This window comes from Entelurus aequoreus, linkage group LG17 (assembly GCF_033978785.1).
Source record: "Entelurus aequoreus isolate RoL-2023_Sb linkage group LG17, RoL_Eaeq_v1.1, whole genome shotgun sequence".
NCBI classification, from domain to species: domain Eukaryota; kingdom Metazoa; phylum Chordata; class Actinopteri; order Syngnathiformes; family Syngnathidae; genus Entelurus; species Entelurus aequoreus.
In genome coordinates this window covers 47886918-47904145 of record NC_084747.1, presented here as the reverse complement: position 1 = coordinate 47904145, position 17228 = coordinate 47886918, and positions in this window count along the sequence as shown.

The window sequence follows — 17228 nt, the reverse complement described above, 5'->3', positions numbered from 1 at the left end:
GGCATATTTTTATCACGGTGACACAAATGGATGAGGACTTGCTCATTCTGGAGGTCCAAAATTAAAGAATCAACACTAAATGGTCCCTAGTGTGTGAATGTGAGTGTGAATGTTGTCTGTCTATCTGTGTTGGCCCTGCGATGAGGTGGCGACTTGTCCAGGGTGTACCCCGCCTTCCGCCCGAATGCAGCTGAGATAGGCTCCAGCACCCCCCCGCGGCCCCGAAAGGGACAAGGGTAGAAAATGGATGGATGGATGGCTATTATATAGGCAATAAATGGACAGCTATTTGGGAGCCTGTGTCAAATACTAGCTGAAAAGGGGGCCAGGGAAGCGGGAGAGTAGTTAGCAGCAGTTGAATGAGATGTGTGTGTGTGTGTGTGTGTACAATGCTAGTCAGAGATGATGTTACTGTTGTGTTGTTGCTTGCTACAAATAGAAAAATAAAGTTGTCAGTTTGCAAGCCGAAACGGTCGTCTTTTTCCCGAGTCTAGTCAAGTCAGTGTCGTCACAGACGTCCGCTTGTGTATGAAGTTGTATTTGTGCCTTAATGTTGAGGTCACAAAGGCAGATTTTGAGCAGAGAAAAATGTTTTTTTGCAGGCACATACATGTTTTTTTGAGAAGAAATTAAACTCAAGTGAAAAATGTGATTGTTTGAGCAAATATCTATCCATCCGTCTATCCATTTTCTGCCACTTATTGGAGTCCGGGTCGCAAGGGCAGCAGTCTAAGCAGAGATGCCCAGACTTCTCTGTCCCCGGCCACCTGCTCTAGTTCCACCGGAGCAGAGGCGTTGTTAGGCCAGCTGGGAGACATGGTCCCTTCAGAGGTCTGCCCTGAGGCCTGCTCCCGGCCAGACATGCCCGAAACATCTCTGTAGTAGATGCCAGAGCCACCTCAGCTGGCTCCCCTCTCTCTCTGAGGGTGATCCCAGACAACCTGCAGAGGAAACTAATTTCTGCTGCTTGTATTCACGACCTTGCCCTTTTGGTCATTACCCTTCTGGCTCAGCTTCCTCTTCACCACCGGTACAGTGACTGCATCACTGCACCGATCCGTCTGTCAATCTCGCGTTCCATTCTTCCCTCACTCGTGAACAAGACCCCGAGATACTTGAACTCCTCCACTTGAGACAGAAATTCGCTCCCAACTTGAGGGGTGCAGTCCACCCTTTCCCGACTAAGAACCCTGGCCTTGGATTTGGAGGTGCTGATCGTCATCCCAGCAGCTTCACACTTGGCTGCATAGCTGAAGCCCCCAGCCTTATGAAGCCAACAGGACCACATCATCTGCAAAGCAAAGATGTGATCCTCTGGCCACCAAACTGGAAACCCTCCACACATGAAGCGCAAAATAGAGGTATTCAAAACTAACGATAAAGGTGCAGCCGCGCTGCAAGTTCTTCTTTAAAACACGCCTCGCCAAACGTGGTGATTAGTATTACCTCTTTTGCTTCAAACTTGGGTAAACATTTAAATAACAAACATTCAGATCTGTACAAAGAGTTATAAAGAGTGACAGGTAATAATGTAGTTGTTACACCTTTCCTGCTGTTCGGCTCCCTCGCAGACCGTAGTCGAGGAGCGCAGGGGAGACGTTCCCTCCAGGGCCGATGTTTTCGTAGGGGGTAAAACCCTTCACTTTACCCGGCAATGGGTCTGCTAAGCTCTGCTTTCCGGTCAGAATGACGAGGTTGCAGATTCTTGACAATCGCTTTGTTACTAGTTTTGCCTGACACAACTGGACCCGTTCATCACTCTACTGCGCAGTGCACCGTGCCCACTCTACCTCTCTCTCTCTCTTTACTCGCCCACTCACACACTGACGTCACTCAGCCAACACATTGCCATTCTCACGAACACACATACGCTCCTCTCCTTTTGATTAATTGATTGAAACGTTTATTAGTGGGTAGGGGAGTAGTCCGAGTATATACATTGAATTATTTACATTATTTACAATCCGGGGTGTGGGATATGGAGGGGAGGGGGAGGGGGGGGGGTTAGGTTTGGTTGGTATCAACACTTCAGTCATCAACAATTGCATCATCAGAGAAATGGACATTGGAACAGTGTAGGACTGACTTGGTAGGATATGTACAGTAAGTAGTGGACACAGAGAGAGAGATCAGAAAGTATAAGAAAAAGTGTCTACATTTGATTATTTACATTTGATTATTTACTATCCGAAGAGGTATGATGAGGAAGGGAGGGTGTTAGTTTAGGGTTGAAGTTGCCTGGAGGTGTTCTTTTAGTGCGGTTTTGAAGGAGGATAGAGATGCCCTTTCTTTTACACCTGTTGAGAGTGCATTCCATATTGATGTGGCATAGAAGGAGAATGAGTTAAGACCTTTGTTAGATCGGAATCTGGGTTTAACGTGGTTTGTGGCGCTCCCCCTGGTGTTGTGGTTATGGCGGTCATTTACGTTAAGGAAGTAGTTTGACATGCACTTCGGTATCAGGGAGGTGTAGCGGATTTTATAGACTAGGCTCAGTGCAAGTTGTTTTACTCTGTCCTCCACCCTGAGCCAGCCCACTTTGGAGAAGTGGGTAGGAGTGAAGTGTGACTAGCTTGTTCTGGGATGTTTGGAGTCTAGATTTGAGGGTTTTGGAGGTGCTAGGGTACCAGGAGGTGCATGCGTAATCGGAAAAGGGTTGAATGAGAGTTCCCGCCAAAATCTTCATGGTGCTTTTATTGACCAGAGAGGAGATTCTATTGAGAAATCTCGTTCGTTGGTTGACCTTTTTGATTACCTTGGTTGCCATTTTATCACAGGAAAGATAAGCCTCTAGAATGGAACCTAGGTGGGTGACCTCATCTTTCCTGGTGATGACAATGTCACCCACTTCTATAGTGAAGTCATTGACTTTCTTAAGGTTGATGTGGGACCCAAATAGGATGGATTCCGTTTTACCTAAGTGTATGGATAGCTTGTTGTCAGCGAGCCAGGTGCAAGTTCTACAGAGTTCAGCACTGAGGATTTTCTCCACCTGTGACTTGTCCTTGCCGGATACCAGCAGGGCCGAGTTATCCGCAAACAAAAACGTTTATGTATACTAGGAACAGTACAAGCTGCAGTATTACTACCCCACAGTCACCACTTTGCTACTGTGGCCCTCAGTCTCCTCTTGGATGACAATTATTCCTCACTGTTGCCAAACTGCTAAGAAGTAAGCAGAAACGTGGTTTTCTTCTGGTGTTAACTGCTGTTTGTTTGCGTACTGTTTTTAAAGTGAAAAACTGACCAACCCAAACCAAGACAAATTTGCATTGATGGCGAACAAAAACATCAACGTTCTATCTGCTACTGCCGGAGCAATTGAAGTAAATAGCTAAATAAATATAAGGTCACAGCTTGTGTTCCTCACATTCTTTCACAAAGCTGGTAGAAAAAGTAGCAATCAGAAAAAGTAGGTGGCTTTCATTGAGCTCCCACTCAGGAAGAGTGGTGCCTACAAGACTCTTCTGTCCACTGTTGCTGTTTCACATTGCTAGCATTCCAGCCTTTTGGCCCATCCGTCCCGTCTTTAACAAGCAGAACCTTGGTTCTTCACGTGGGGGCCTCAATTCATTTGGCTTCTGCCTCGGGGCGTGAAATAGAATCTGTATGTCTACCGTGTTTAAAAGGGTTCTGTTCCTCTGGTGCAGCTACAAATCTATTAAACGAGTAACCTTTCTGTGGCCCTTATAGGAAGTAATATGATATCGGTGCCATTGATATCCTATAGAAAACAATGTATCGGAGAGTAAACATGCCCATCCATCTTTCAATGTTAAGAAATTCAGGAGAAAGAGAATATTTACGATTATAATGATTACAATGTTAGCCCCACCTCTCCGTTTTGTTGGGCCTCGCCCGGACTCCACCTATCCGTGTCAAGGTTTTATGGCTGCTGTAAACTGATACAGTGAATGGTTTCACAATGACCAAAACACGCTGTAAAGAGTACTCGCAGTCTATCATTAGACCCTCATTAACCTTAAATGACCTGAAACTCACAGAGGTGTGCGTGTGCCGCCATACATGTGGTGACGCCGGGTGCCATTTACAATCCCCTTGAATGACAATCAGGTCCCCTATTTCATTCAATAATAGGTTTATCATTTTAAATGCAGTTTAATTCATTAAATTTGTCTAGAAATATGAAATAATGGTGTTTAATGTACAAAACCCAAAACCAATGAAGTTGGCATGTTGTGTAAATGGTAAATAAAACACAATACATTGATTTGCAAGTTTATAGTCTTTGGTATGACTATGGTTTGAACTCACATCTCAGGTCTGACACTCTAACCACTAGGCCACTGAAGATCCATGTATGATGGCTCAGGTGTGATTAACAGCTGCTGATGGTGAGGCAAGCAAGGTTTACTTTTAAGAGAAATGTGGCAATAGTCTACATTGAAACACAGGGTAAGAATACACTTCCAGGTCAGAGGTAAATATGACTGTGGAGGGGGGCGTGGCCTGCGGGACTGCCGCGGAACGGGGCGTGCCAGGACCGGCCTCGAAGACAGCGACGGGAGAGTAGATGGCCAATGTGGGCTTTGTTATCTAATCACCTGTCGCCTTTATTAGCAGCAGCCGGGATGAGACACGTAGTTGGAGTTGGAGTGGGAGCCAGAGAGAGAGAGAGAGAGAAACACGAACTCAGAAAAAGACATTTTGCTGGAAAGCAAAAGCCTTGCAGAATTGATGAAAATAAAACAGTGTTATACCCTGAATTCCGGGCTCTCCTGGCAGTGTGTGGTGGTCCGAAGAACCCACTAGAGGGCACGCGCATGCGTACTAGGTCACGTTGCGCTGGCGGACGGAGGGGCGATGGGGTCTTAAATGGTGGCATTGTCTGTGTGTGGACAAGGATAAGGTTAGGTGGGATGTAGCTTAAGGCAGGGGGGCACAATTAATTTTTACCGGGGGCCGCATGAGCAACCCGAGCACTGCTGGAGGGCCACACCGACAATATTTCAACTAAATTTTGCTCAAATTATTTTTGATATACCGTAAGATAAATAATAATTATAATAATTTCATTTAACCTAACTTAACTTTATACAAAAGCAGATTGCTTTTGATGGTTTTATTTTTAACACTGTCTTACACAACACTTCCTGATGTATAATACAATGCAAAAATGTCAATTTCTGTCACTTTATCCTGCATCCTCTTTGAAAGTCCAACATTTTTCCCCGTCAGATTTGGACAACCATCTGTTGTCACACCTCCCAGCTTGTCCCATTTCAGTCCCAACATGTCCAAACACGCATTTACCTATGTGACCAAGTCATTACCTGTGGTTGTCTCTTTAATTGACTGCACGGCTGCCAGCTACTCCGTGATTTGAAAGTCTGCAGTTATCCCACGTAAAAAGATGAGCAGCTGGGCGGTGTCACGTACATCGCAGCTCTCATCCAAAGCCAGCGAAAAACCGTCAAAGTCGGCCGTTCTGTTCTTCAGCTGAAGCTCCCAAGTTTCCAGCGATGGTCTCAACCCGCCTCGTTACAGTGCGTCAGGAGAGTGACACGTTCTCAAATGCGCCTCTCTTCTCCGGGGCATATCAGCGCAACAGAGTCCAATAAGCACTCCTTAATAAACTCTCCGTCAGAAAACGCCTTACTTTTTCTGGCGGTTTTGTGAGAAATGACGAAACTTTTCCTGACGGCTGCATATCTGGGGGTGTGAAATTCGGCAAAAAGTCCTTGTTGGGTTTGCAGTTTTACCATCAACGCATCAGCCTCCCTTGCGCGCGCTTCGTCAGACAGATTTCGGTATTTTTCTTCGTGCTTCGTCGTGTAGTGGCGATTCAAATTATATTCTTTGAACACAGCAACCTGAGTGCCACAAATTAAGCACACGGCTTTACCTTTCATCTCTGTAAAGAAATACTTTTCAGTCCATGTCTTGTTGAAAACACGGCATTCGTCATCAACTTTTCTTTTTTTAGCGTGAGCTGACATCTCGGTGGTAAAACAAAAGCAGCACCGTGGTATTGCACACTCGATATAGATACGTTTTTTAATGTATTTTGTAATTTATGATGTGGCCCGCGGGCCGCAGAATGCCCAGGTCTGGCCTAAGGAGATAGCCTTAATGTAGAAGGGGCCTTAGTCTCCTATTGGAGCACAACAGAGACTCATTGATTAGACTGATAGGTTTAGGTACCATGTAGTGGCATACTAGATATAGTGGTAGAAGAGTAGTCACGCCAATATTAAGACTGATCTATTTCAAAAAGAGCAAAAATTATCCTTTGCACTCTTAATGTCAACAATGCGTCTCTTTCTCCCCCTCATCAATCTTTCAACTTTTGACTCCTCACTTCAAACTGACTTTCATTTGGGCGGCGTGTGAGAGCCAAAGAAAATCCGTCCAGTCATGGTTCTTTTGAGTGGTTTCTCTCCTCCAGGGGTGAAAGGTCTGTCAAGAACAAATCAGAGAGGGGGTCAGAGGTGACCCCGGCAGACGTTTTTTTTCCCGTCTCTGACAGCCGCGGCTTCATCTTTTGCCGGTGTTATCCCTCATTTCCTCATTTCGCTCCCTCATTTCCTGTGTGGAGATTTGCTGGCTGCAAAACACAAAAAAACGCGTAGTTGGATTTTGGATTATTACTTTTCATTAAGTAGGCGACTATGCGTTTGTTTGTGTAAGCTAGCTCTTCTACTCCTGCACCGCTGCACACAAAATGGGTGAACATTTGCAGACCAATTTTTGAAGCTTTTCAGGTGGAATTATTTCCCATTCTTGCTTGTTCAACAGTCCGGGGTCTTCGTTGTCGTATTTTAGGCTTCATATTGTGCCACACATTTTTAACAGGAGACAGGTCTGGACTACACGCAGGCCAGTCTAGTACCCGCACTCTTTTACTGTGAAGCCATGCTGTTGTAACACGTGGCTTGGCATTGTCTTGCTGAAATAAGCAGGGGCGTCCATGGTAACGTTGCTTGGATGGCAACATATGTTGCTCCAAAACCTGTATGTACCTTTCAGCATTAATGGTGCCTTCACAGATGTGTAAGTTACCCATGTCTTGGGCACTAATACACCCCCATACCATCACAGATGCTGGCTTTTCAACTTTGCGCCTATAACAGTCCAGATGGTTATTTACCTCTCTGTTCCGGAGGACACGACGGCCATAGTTTCCAAAATCAATTTGAAATGTGGACTCTTCAGACCACAGAACACTTTTACACTTTACATCAGTCCATCTAAGATGAGCTTGGGCCCAGCGAAGCCGGCGGCATTTCTGGGTGTTGTTGATAAATGGCTTTCGCTTTGCATAGTCGAGTTTTAACTTGCACTTACAGATGTAGCGACCAACTGTAGTTACTGACTCAGGTTTTCTGAAGTGTTCCTGAGCCCATGTGGTGATATCCTTCACACACTGATGTCGGTTTTTGATGCAGTACAAGGTCACGGGCATTCAATGTTACGTGCGGTGATTTTTCCAGATTGTCTGAACCTTTTGATGATATTACAGACCTTAGATGGTGAAATCCCTAAATTATTTGCAATAGCTGGTTGAGAAATGTTGTTCTTAAACTGTTCGACAATTTGCTCAGGCATTTGTTCACAAAGTGGCGACCCTCGCCCCATCCTTGTTTGTGAATGACTGAGCATTTCATGGAAGCTGCTTCTATACCCAATCATAGCACCCACCTGTTCCCAATTAGCCTGTTCACCTGTGGGATGTTCCAAATAAGTGTTTGATGAGTATTTCTCAACTTTCTCTGTCTTTTTTGCCACTTGTGCCCGCTTTTTTGAAACATGTTGCAGGCATCAAATTCCAAATGAGCTAATATTTGCAAAAAGTTTTCCAGTTCGAACGTTAAGTATCTTGTCTTTGCAGTCCATTCAATTGAATATAGGTTGAAAATGATTTACAAATCCTTGTATTCTGTTTTTATTTACCATTTAAACAACGTGCCAACTTCACTGGTTTTGGGGTTTGCACATACTTGTATGTGGAAGTATATGAAAATTGAAAAACTACCAATTCATTGGCATTAAAAAATAGTATCCCACGAGACCTCAATTCAGAGAGCATCGATGGATCAATATTAGCTTTTTCTATGGCTTTTTTTAGTACGTATTCCAAAAATGGAAAACAAGAAGAGAGGTAAGCAGTAAGCAAAGTTTTGTCCAAAGTGGTAAGACACCAGTGTTTTTAACACACAGTAAAAATGTCAACTGTACTCTCAGGGTCTCTCCCTGTCCTTCCATCGAGGTTTAAAGGATTGCTATGTAAATGCAGCCGTGGGTGGACATGAATGGACAGATTTAAAGCAGATTATGTTAAACTGCTTGTTACTATAGGAGTGAATGAGCATGGATTAGCAGATGCACCGCTGTGCCGCAGAGGTGGTGTTCATCCACCACCACCCCCATGTCTATTAGTCTTTTCACACTTCAGGAATATAAAATACACATTATTTAATATAATAATACACTCTGCCAAATTCCTCTAAACATTCTGTGCAATTCTGAAATGGGACACTGCCGAATGTTTCTGTTCTTATGGTATTTTTTTACCCTCCACCAAACAAGTTACCCACCAAAAATTATATAGAAAATAAAAGAAGAAAAACATTCATCAGTCAAATAAGTACAGGCAAATATTGACATGAAGCCACAGACAACTGCACTCCTGAGTGTCCCCAACACGGTGCAGCAATACACAAAAAGCAGACAAAAGGCTCATCAATTACCTACCTTTTAATTACGTTTCAATCGGGGTTAAATTTGAGATCGGTCTCTTTTGACATATTTTAGGAAATGAAACTTCACAGAACACCGTTCAATGTCAGTTCAATTTTCAAGAAATAAAGAAGATCTCTAAACCAGCGGGTGTGGCAATTTAACACAATGAGTCTTCTAGCCTACAAAGTAGTAAGGGTGTAACGGTACGTGTATTTGTATTGAATCGTTTCGGTACGGGGGTTTCGGTTCGGTTCAGAGGTGTGCCGAACGAGTTTCCACACGGACATATTAAGTAGCAACAATGCACACCGAGGCGCAACACACGGCATGCTAGCAGCGACCGGGCTACGTCAACAAAGCGAAAGCGGTTTGCCGACATTGTTCAGCAGTGGTAGGGTATGCTTCTGGCAACACGTCAAACATGCTAACCCGTTTGAAGCGTCACCACCCCCAAGTGAACATCGCTTCAACGAAGCGTGGTGCAAACACCGCATTCAAGCAGCCTCTCCTCGGCGAGTCAGACAGGGCTAAAGCAATAACAAATGTTTTTATAGCAGCAGATTGAAGACCATATTACATTAAAAACTAGATTTTTACCCACTTCTTTCCGCAGACAATGTGGATAAACGGATTTTTCTGGCAAAAAACACGAAGATTGAGTGAAAGTCACCAGGGTTAAAGGCTGGGGTGGGGGGAAAAGAAAAGTTAATCTGAGGCTGAGTTGACTTGAAACTGTTTAATGTTGCACTTTTTATATGTAGAAGAAAAGTTTTGTCATTTTATTTATTCTGAGCAACAACTTGAGGCAGTTTAATGTTGATTAACGTGGAAATCGACTTAAACAAGTTGAAAAACGTATTCGGGTGTTACCATTTAGTGGTCAATTGTACGGAATATGTACTGTACTGTGCAATCTACTAATACAAGTCTCAATCAATCAATCAATCAAAAAAAGCACTTTATATGTAGAAAGGTTTTGTTAAGAAACCCTGGCAATGGACCCTGTGTGTATATGTATGTTATTGTTATGCTTAGCATTCATGACTGCCTGCTGTTGCACTGATCAGCCTAGTGGTGGCTCACATCCATCACACACACAGAGCTATTTCTATTTTTGGGCAGAATTATTATAGTGTTCCCAATGTTAAAAGGATAAAGCCATTGTTTACAAATTTGGTAAATAAATAACCAAAACATTTATATTTTGTTGTTTTCTTACTGTACCGAAAATGAACCGAACCGTGACCTCTAACCCGAAGTACGTACCGAACCAAAATTTGTGTGTACCGTTACACCCTTATAAAGTAGTGAATGTTACCAAGTTCTTTTTTGGATTTGCTAAGAGAAGATGACAGAGGGGCAACCCAAAATAGTCCGCTTAGAGGATTCGGTTCGATCTGTTCGCCAAATCACCAAAGACAAATTATTAAACATTCCAGTCCAATAACTGCACAGGGATGGACAAAGCCCAAATATATGTACCGTATTTTTCGGACTATAAGTCGCAGTTTTTTTCATAGTTTGGCCGGGGGTGCGACTTATACTCAGGAGCGGCTTATGTGTGAAATTATTAACACATTACCGTAAAATATCAAATAATATTATTTAGCTCATTCACGTAAGAGACTAGACGTATAAGATTTCATGGGATTTAGCTGTTAGGAGTGACAGATTGTTTGGTAAACGTATAGCATGTTCTATATGTTATAGTTATTCGAATGACTCTTACCAGAATATGTTACGTTAACATACCAGGCACGTTCTCAGTCGGTTATTTATGCCTCATATAACGTACACTTATTCAGCCTGTTGTTCACTATTCTTTATTTATTTTAAATTGCCTTTCAAATGTCTATTTTTGGTTTTGGGTTTTATCAAATACATTTCCCCCAAAAATGCGACTTATACTCCAGTGCGACTTATATATGTTTTTTTCCTTCTTTATTGTGCATTTTCGGCAGGTGCGACTTATACTCCGGAGCGACTTATACTCCGAAAAATATGGTAAAGGCCTTAGTGGCCACATGCGTGGACAGCACCTTTTAGCTCTTATTTCCAAAATTGTGTACACTACTGAATCGGGGTCTTATGCCGACATGTGGACACTTATACTGCCATCTGGTGGTGTCAGAAGAGTATAACATAAAATGGAATTTGGAAAAAAAAAGTGTAAAAAATAAAAATGAGCATGTCACTAAACATGAAGTACACGTTTGTGTACTTATGGACTAAGTACATCATATCAAAAGATGATTTTTAGTTTTTATTCTAATTAGGGTCAAATAAGCCCAAATAGCAAAGAGAAATAAAATAAAAGCATGTAAACAAACAGCTTGGGCCTTAAGAGGTTAAGTTAGCCAGAGACTGTTTACATCGATCACATAATACCAATATTCCTTCATACAGCTTAGGCAGCCGGATCTTGGTATATTAGCCACGATGTATTAGCTTGCATTCAAAAAGGCTGTGTCTAGCACAATGTAGCGTGTATTCTCCGGATGAACAGAAAACATATATTTTCTTTACTTTTACAAGTGCAGCCACTTTCCTTCAGCATCTCACTTCTTCAGAAGACGAGACATCCGTCCTCCCCCCCCCCCCCCCATCTTCCCCATTGTGTGCCCTGTCATCTGTTCATTCTTCGCCCCGCATTCTCTTTCTCAGCCATTCATCATCCGCCCAGCATGAGGGCCGCCCCGCGGAGGAGAGAGATGGTGCAGAGTGTTTTTTTGATTTTCTGTAAAGTAACTGTAAAGTTATCACACATGCACACATGCACACAGCGAGGATTGAAAAGGGAAAACGCTGTCACAGTTTTTAAAAAGGTTTACAGTGGTTAGACAAGCCCGGGAATGACATTCTGGTTCTCTGCATGGAGGACTGCGAGTAGAGGACAGAAATGCAACAGTGTCTGTAGCCGCCTTACTATAATATCTAAAAGCAACACGGTAAGGTCAATATTATGTAGAAATGTCCGATAATGGCTTTTTTGCCCATATCCGATATTCCGATATTGTCCAACTCTTAATTACCGATTCCGATATCAACCGATACTGATATATACAGTCGTGGAATGAACACATTATTATGCCTAATTTTGTTGTGATGCCCCCGCTGGATGCATTAAACAATGTAACTTTACCATAATAATAATAGATTTTATTTGTAAAAAGCACTTTACATTGAGTAAACAACCTCAAAGTGATACAGTCTATTAAAAAAATTAAAAGATAATAAAAAAATTAATAAAAATAAAAACTAGAACAGCCTATTAGCTAAAACTAGTATGCATGTATCTAAAAAAAATACTTTTTTAAAACGAAGGGTTTTTAAGCCTTTTTTAAAAGCATCCACAGTCTGTGGTGCCCTCAGGTGGTCAGGGAGAGCGTTCCACAGACTGGGAGCGGCGTAGCAGAAAGCCCGGTCTCCCATTGTTCATAGTTTTGTCCTCAGAGGTTGGAGGAGGTTAGCCCGAGGTGTCGTGTCGAGGATTTGGGGGTGAGTAGTTCTTTGAGGTAGATGGGGGGCATTACCATGGAGGCACTGGTGGGTTAGTAGGGAGACTTTGAATTCAAACCTGAGTGGAACAGGAAGCCAGTGAAGGGATTTGAGAGTTGGTGTGATATGGTCATATTTCCGCACTCTCATCAGGATCCTAGCAGCACTATTCTGTATGTATTGCAGCTTCTGAGGGGGGCGGGGTTTGGTGGTAGCGGGGGGTGTATATTGTAGCGTCCCGGAAGAGTTGGTGCTGCAAGGGGTTCTGGGTATTTGTTCTGTTGTGTTTGTGTTGTGTTACGGTGCGGATGTTCTCCCAAAATGTGTTTGTCATTCTTGTTTGGTGTGGGTTCCCGGTGTGGCGCATATTTGTAACAGTGTTAAAGTTGTTTATACGTCAACCCTCAGTGTGACCTGTATGGCTGTTGACCAAGTATGCGATGCATTCACTTGTGTGCGTGAAAAGCCGTAGATATTATGTGACTGGGCCAGCATGCAAAGGCAGTGCCTTTAAGGTTTACTTCTGCCTACGTCCGTGTACACAGTGGCGTTTTAAAAAGTCATAAATTTTACTTTTTGAAACCGATACCGATAATTTCCGATATTACAATTTAAAGCATTTATCGGCTGATAATATCGGCAGTCCGATATTATCGGACATCTCTAATTCTGATATGAGAATTGTCAGCTTTCTTTAGACCCCATGTATATTTCAAAGAACGTATGGCTGCATAGAATAAGAGCGATTTGGCAGAACATCTCAGAATTGATGAGATTTAAGTCTATCTGAATGTTCTGAACTCTTGTTTCCATACTATTGTTGTACACCGCCTCCTCTGGTTGCCTCTTTTGCTTCAAGACTCACTTTATCAACCGATTCTTATGCCCTTCCATATTAGGGTTGTATGGAAGGTCTGAGCAAGTCCCGGAACAGTTAGTGCTGCAAGGGGTTCTGGGTATTTGTTCTGTTGTGTTTATGTTGTGTTACGGTGTGGATGTTCTCCCGAAATGTGTTTGTCATTCTTGTTTGGTGTGGGTTCACAGTTTGGCGCATATTTGTAACAGTGTTAAAGTTGTTTATACGGGCACCCTCAGTGTGACCTGTATGGCTGTTGACCAAGTATGCTTGCATTCACTTATGTGTGTGTAGAAGCCGCATATAATATGTGACTGGGCCGGCACGCTGTTTGTACGGAGGAAAAGCGGACGTGACGACAGGTTGTAGAGGACGCTAAAGGGAGTGCCTATAAGGCACGCCCCCAATATTGTTGTCCGGGTGGAAATCGGGAGAAATTCGGGAGAATGGTTGCCCCGGGAGATTTTCGAACCCGGAAGTCTTCCGGGAAAATCGGGAGGGTTGGCAAGTATGCCCTACGTCCGTGTTTTACCGGATATGTACCGCTCCGTACAGCGGCGTTTTAAAAAGTCATTAATTTGTGACCCATTAAGCTTTTCAATCTGGCCCGCCGGACATTCCCAAATATTATTTTTATATCTTTAAGATGGAAAGTGTAGCTGCCATTATGATGTGCAGTGATGTTTTCAAATGACCGTAAGTCTTGAACTATACTAAGTCTTTCAATGCTTGGAATCTGCGCTTTTGCATGATATTTTAGTGACTAGTGTTGTCCTGATACCAATATTATTTCCATACTTTTCGGTACTTTTCGATACTTTTCTAAATAAAGACACCAGAAAAATTGCATTATTGGCTTTATTTTAAGCAAATATATTAGGGTGTGGCGGACCGGTACTTTTCAGAGGCGGTATGGTACCGAATATGATTCATTAGTATCGCGATACTATACTAATACCCGTATACCGTAGAACCCTACTAGTTACTATGGTAATCTGCGTCACAGCAGGTCAGACGAGGCACCAAGCAGTGTGGGTGGGGAGCGTTTCCACAGAGTGTTTCCAGAGCCTGAAATGTGGGTGTCAGGGACAGACGCGGAAGGAGATTTTTACAACAAAGTTCTAAAGCTTAGTGATATATCACATATATCAGATTGTAGGTGGGGTTTTTTTTTACCCTTCACGTTCATATTTCACTGTGTTTGTTGCATTTTTGTTGCATTTGGCTTGATTGTAAAATATGTGGATGGAGAGGGGGTGTGACGTTCATATGTTGTCAATATTCAGTGTTTTATCCTTCATAGTTAATATTGTAACATTCTTTATTTCCATGTACATTCTGGGTGTCTCGTTCAGTAACAAAATTTAAAGGGGTGTGACGTTCATATGTTCTCAATATTCAGGGTTTTATCGTTCATAGAAAATAAAGATGGTCTGTCATAACATTTTCAGCATTCAATCAGACTTTAATGTGAGGTTTTGTATTAGTTTTCCTAAAAAAATAGATGTACCGGCCCCCAGACACATTTTTTTCTCTAAATTTGGCCCCCGAGTCAAAATAATTGCCCAGGCCTGTTTTAAAGCATTTATCGGCCGATGTCCGATAATATCGGCAGGCCGATATTATCGGACATCTCTAATGTTAGGGTCTATGGACATATAGTGCCAAGTGGTTTTGGGCGAAAAAGTGATTTAATTCCTCGTTTGCGTCTTCAGGAAGCACTTACTTGATGACTTTGTTATCCTGAGGTCATTCCGCCCCGTCACCCAGAACCCGATTCTTCCTGACTGGGCTCTGAGTTCATGAAAGACAAAACCAATTAGTTAACTGGGGATGCCGGGCAAGTGTTGCCGTGGCTGAGGTCACCACCACCACCGACATCGCCAAATATGGTCCACACACGGACGCTGACACCTAAAAACAAGAGAGCGTGTTGCAGGTTAGCCGAGGTCCTTTTTAATGTGGGAACAGAGCACAGTTGCGTCCGCTCCGTCCTTTTGTCCGCGGCTAATGAACAACGCTAACCAGTGTGAGAAAGGAAAGGCGGCGGCTACAAACGAGACAGATTAGCAGGAAAACAAAACCCGTTTGCCACTTTGCTTTAGCGTCAGGCCGGCAATCAGCATGATGTGCTGCAAGGATTGTGTCATTTTTGCTTGAAGGCCATCATTAGCGGCGAACGCCCACAACCAAGATGTTGACTCAAATAACAACGTTTTGTAGCTTGTCTTTTTCATACGATGATTCCGCAAAACGAGTTCATCATTAGTAACCTCTGTTTTTTTCACACAGAACCCAGTGAAGTGGGATATAGCTGGCAACGCTAGTGTCTAAAAGAGAATATTTATTGAGAGCACCGTTATCTAGCGCAGCCTTAGTGCTCTTAAGCCACTGGTTCTTAACCTGGGTTCGATCGAACCCTAGGGGTTCGGTGAGTCGGCCTCAGGGGTTCGGCGGAGCCTCCACCGCGGAAGTCAAGACACACCCGACTCATCGTGTAAATAAAAACTTCTCCCTATCGCCGTCTTATGGATACCCCCAAACAATGTTCCCTCGAATTTTCCATAAGTGTGAGCAAACGCAAAAACTCCTTGAGCATTCAGTGGAGCACATGTGAGCGATAACTGACGTGCACACTGGCCACACCTGTCTCAAACCTGACTAAATAACAAGTTAAATGTTTTATTATTATAATCAAATGACAGCAGTCATTTCCATATTTTTTAATATAAGTGTTTAGGCCCACTTACAATGACAATAACAATTAAAGCTGCAAGCAGCGTTGGTCGGGTCCGCCTTTTGGCAGGTGCTAGTCCTAGGTGTCCAATACTTTTGTCCAGTGGTAGTCCTGAGTGAGACCTACATAGAGGTTTTTGTTTCGTGTCTCTACGATATTCGTACTGGGAGTTAGAGGAAGTTGTGTCTGAGTTCACATTGTCATTATACGGTATTGTGTGTATTGAGGCCAAAGAAGGTCTAATTGCATTTTCGTTGTCATTTTTGGCACCGGAGCAGCATCAGTGCTGCGGGTCTTTGAAGGCTCGTAAAATCAAAACGGTAGCACTTATCAAAAATCCGTACACAACTTTTAATCAGAAGGGTTCAATCTCTCTCCTGTAGCAGTTTGAAGCCGAAACGACAAACGCGCTCAGAGGAGATAACGTTTGATGTTTGGTGACCGTTTGTAACAAAAATGTTGTTTTGAAGGAGGAATAGCAAACTTCCTGTCGATTTTTGCTGAAGGATGTCAACCTATGAAATGTAGGTCTAGGTGAGACCTACATATAGGTATTTTTTTCATGTCTCTACGACGTTCCTACCGGAAGTTACAAGCAGTTTTGTCTGAGTTTTCCTCTGAGGAGCATTTTTTTCTCTTTTTTTTGCAAAAATTATGTAGAGCACAATTTAGAGTTTTGGGATTCGGTTTTTTTTTAGATCGCAGTTTCCAGCAGTCCCGATGTGTGTGAGAATTTTGGTGAGTTTTGAAGTATTTTAAGGGGGTCAAATTAGAGGTCAAAGACGTAAAAAGCAGTGTTTTTAGTACATTTTTGTCTTGAAGGGGAAATTGCCAACTTCCTGTTGGTTTTCGCCCGAGGATGTAAAATTATGAAATGTAGGTCTAAGTCTGACCTACATACAGGTTTTTGTTTCATGTCTCTACGACCTTCCTAGTGGGAGTTACGGGCAGTTTTTTTTTTTTTTTCCTAGGGGGCGCTAGAGCTGAAATTTTATTTTTGGGGTTAGGTTTTTGTACTAAAGTGTGCTGGCACACTTTTTGGATGTGTGTAAAAAATTTGGTGAGTTTTGAAGCATGTTAAGGGGGGCAAAGTAGTGCGCAAAGCTGCGGAAGAATTTCAATAGGGTCCTTTCGTCCCATTGCAAAAGGACTCCCTTTGGGATTCCTTTTGAAAAGGTCCTGTGCGGACCCTAAAAAATATTGTTTTTCATGAGCTCTGTACTTGTATTGTATGTCTGGGTGGGGGTCCTGCTTTGGAAATAATTGGTACCCCTTTCAGATATCGCATTTAGTTGCCATTAAAACATCCACATGTTGCACAATGAGATGTAAACATGGGATCATGTGTACATTCCTGTAACTTTCTGTTTGTAAAAAAATATATTGATTAGTATTTCTTTAATATAATAACATCATTTCATGATTCATATTTAT